Here is a 4,185-nt window from a genome sequence, read left to right on the forward strand (position 1 = left end):
ATACTTGCAGAAGTTAAAACATATAAGAATGATAAATTTAACTTAAAAAATACACAAAAGAACGAATAAAAATGAGGTGGAAAATTATGATTGAGGTTTAAATGAAATTGAATTTTGTAACTCACGCAATTCTGGACTATGCAACAATCCTTTGGAAATTGAGTTGGAGAGCGACGCCATTTCTTTTACAACAATACTTGATGTTTTTCTTTACAAAATAGAAAGGATATGTTTTTCTTTCAATAAAATAGAGTAGAAGCTGCAAAACCAAGAATCACAAGTTATATTAGCAATTGTTTCAAATAATTTTTTTTTCTCTCGTTATCTCCAAAGTTTTGATCACGCTTTATCTTCCATTCAAACTTTTATTATTACTGAGACAAAGAGACAAAGTTTGTTTCAGTTTTTTTGTTTTCTAATTGCACGTGTTAGACCTGAACAGTGATAAATTATAATCTTCTTTACTTTTCTTTTTTGAAAGATAAATACGCGTATAAAACAAACTTAGGATTTATTTTTTTATTTCATGTTCAAACAATTGACCCTCTAGGTTTATATATAAATTACTACTCTCTCCGTTTCAAAAAGGATAACTTAGTTTGAATTTGAACGGAATTTAAGAAAAAAAGAAGACTTTTTAACTTTGTGGTTCTAAATTAAAGTCATGTCAAATGTATCAAAATGCTTTTTAATCTTGTGGTCTTAAAAATGCTGCGTGGAAAGTTGAAGTGTTACCGAAAAAGGAAATTGATCATTCTTTATTAAACAAACTAAAAAGAAAATAAGAAAATTATTTTTGAAACGAAGAAAGTATCTTTTATTAGTTTAACAGAACATACATATCTCTTTTTAGCACACTTTATATAGACAATCATTTAATATTGATAAAAATTAAAAAGATCATTAATTAAAGTAAAATATTAAAATAATAAAATTTCTCTAAAAAATATGAAATAAAATATAAAATATTTTTCTTACCCCCACTCCACGATTTTCTCTAACGGTAAACCCCCTCCCTTCCTTCCAACTTTTTAGCTTTTTCAAAAAAATTCTTTCATAAACTTTTTTTTTATATATATAATTTTTTTTAAAAAAATCTCACTTAATCTCTCCATTATAATTTAGATATTTTTTTGTTTTTTTTTTTTTTAAAAAAAAGTTTATGCTTCACCGCACATAACCCTCTGCTTCCAAATTTAGTTTTAAGCAAAATTATAGAGATTGCTGGTAAACATATTAAAAATGCAAGTGTCTTTTTGGCTAATGATATTTTATTTACTTTTCTAAATACTTTTACTCTTTTAACTTTAATATTTTTTTAATTTAAAAAAGTTAGTTAGTCTTAAAATTTAAAAATATTATAGTTCTCTTAATTTTTTGATCAAATATTCTAAAAATTTAGAACATTAAATATTTCCTCAATTTTGATAGCATATATTTGACCTCAATAGCAATAGCAATAGCCACTTAACTCACCTAGACTTTGCATCTGGCATTGCCATTAATGACATCCCTTATTGGCAGTATAACTGTCCATAAATTTGACAAATACTAATATTAAGAACTATTGTGCTTCATTGAGATCACAATAAATAAAATATTACTATTACTATCTTACTGTTAACAACAAAAAGGTAAAAATTACACCATCTCATTTCAAACATTAACCATGTTTTGAGTCTAACAATCAATTTATCAAATATGTATAAATATAAATAACAATTAACTTATAATAACAATATATTTTGAAGTCTTGAATATAAAAAAGTCTTTCATATATTAGATCTCTAAAGATCATAAAGTAGGTAGATGTAAAATAAGTATTTTTAGTATCACTATTGATATTCAAAAAGATCATGGATACCTTTATTTAAAAATGAAGCGAGTTCCAAACAATCATTTTTATATCTCCAATACTTTAATTGATTATCTTCAACAACTTGTATGGTTTCCTGATTGAGTGAGTGAGAGAGAAAGGGGGAGTGACAAAGTTTGTTTCAGCTTTTTTGAGGCCTTCTGTTTTATGCTTAAACGTGTTAGGACCTAGGAGTAAGTAATTATAATGTTCTTTTATTTTATATTTAATTTTCTGGGTTAACTGGGGTAAGAACAAGTTTTAGTTCAAATAAAAAAATCAAAATCACGTTTAGGGCTTCGATAAAAGAAAAAAGAAGAAGAAAAGGGAGAAAAATTAAGGATTCGCCAAGAACGCCAAGGTTTAACTTGTGGATTTCTTCGGGGGTGATCCATATAAAGGTATGTGAGATCTTTTAGTGTTGGGTTAGTTCACCCACACACCAATCTTACTTCAATCGTTTGATTTTCGAATGGGTTGAATGAGAATATTGAATTTTTGAAAAACATGGTTACGTTCTTGATTGTTGAGTTGTTGATTGCCTATTGTTGCATTAATTCATCATGCCAGGTCGAGTTGGATCTATTGGGTATTTTAGATACTAATAAACCGAAGGATTTGGGAATTGAACTATGGAGGTTTAGGCGATTTAGGATCACAAATGAGAGAAGAAAAAATCGTTCAGACGCATCTGGGTACCACCTCGCACGGTGCGCCCCATCTATGAAAAAGGGTCTGGGGCGGCACGCCTGCAGTGCACCAGAGTGGTGCCTCAGACCAAATGGTCTGACGCGGCACCCCGAATTAAGCCCTTCTAAGGTGTTTTAACACTTTCTAATCATTCTAACTACTTAAATGACTTCTACTTACATAGATATCAACCTGAAACACAAATTTACAACCTTGAATGCATAACTTCAAATTCATGGAAAAGTTAGAGCCAAGTCTAGAAAAATTTTAAAGTACATTCATGAAGTCTTTTGCAAATGCATTAACTTGTTTTAACACTTAAAGGTCAATTTAATCAAGGACTAAAACATAAGAAAGAGAAATTCATTTCAAGTTTTCATAAGTCTTTAAAAACGTTTGAAGTGACGTTTCAAGTCTTAAGCTCGAATTCAGTTCAAAGTAAAGTGAAGTATTCCTTCAAAGCAGTATATAGGAACAAAGTAGTCCCAAAAGAACTTAAAATGTTTTCACAGTTTAAAAGAAGAGAAATTGAGATTTCCAAAGAGTCTTTGGCATAGCTTTCAGTTAATAAGAAATATCTTTCTAAATGAACCAAGCAGAGGAATTGTTCTTTCAAAGATAGCCTTTGAGCTAAGTATTTTGAGCACTAATCTCAAATCACAAAATCAGTATGTTTTCAAAACATAAGAGCTAGTATATTTTTGGGAGTAGCATTGAGCACCAATATGGGGGACAGTTTAGACAGCTCACAGCCCCGTAAACCATGTAGCCACAATGGATAGAAGAGGGTCATACTCTTTAGATGAACCCTTTTCATAGTAGTCTAGTGGATCCATTAGGCAATCAAATCTTATACCTTTGGTTGAGTATACGATGCCCTGTCGGAGTGAGGTAGATCGTTGTATCATTATTTTAGCTCTTAAGAGATGGTTTTCGATTAGAGAAACTCCCACAGAAGTTAAATGTATTTACATATATACACATCAGTTTATTTGTATTCTCACATACATCTCAGACTTATTTGTATCCTTGAATACATTCAGAACCTACAACACGTTTTCAAACAGATTTTCTTTATATTACACATGCTTTTAAATTGGTTTATATTGAAATGAGTTAGTATTATTGAGTCATATTATTCTTGAGTTGAGTAGACCTAGGTAAGTGTTCCTTCTTACTCCTTTTCAAACTTAAGTTGTTTTAACATTTCAACTCGCATACTCGTACATTCAATGTATAGATGTCAATTGGCCTGCATCATATAATGATGTAGACGTAGGTAACCAGGATCAACATCATCCATCATATCGTTGATCCAGCTGAGAGTCAGTGGTGAGCCTCCTTGCATTCTGGAGGATATATTTATCACTTTTTGTCTTTCCTTTTTTTAGAGGATGTTGTGGGGTCTGTACCAATATGCATATCAGTTTTAGAAGGCTTCATAGATAGACAGGTAGTAGTTCATTAGTCTTTACTGTATTATTCTTCTGTTAAAGACTTGGTTGCCACTTTGGCCAAGTTGAATGTTTAAATCATTAAAACATTCCAATTATCTTATTATTCAGTTTAGATCAATTCTTTGATGATTATCGTATTGACTGTTTTCTCCTGCTGAGTTAAGTAAGTCATCTCAAGGGTCT

The sequence above is a fragment of the Solanum pennellii genome, chromosome 5 (genome assembly GCF_001406875.1).
Source record: "Solanum pennellii chromosome 5, SPENNV200".
NCBI classification, from domain to species: domain Eukaryota; kingdom Viridiplantae; phylum Streptophyta; class Magnoliopsida; order Solanales; family Solanaceae; genus Solanum; species Solanum pennellii.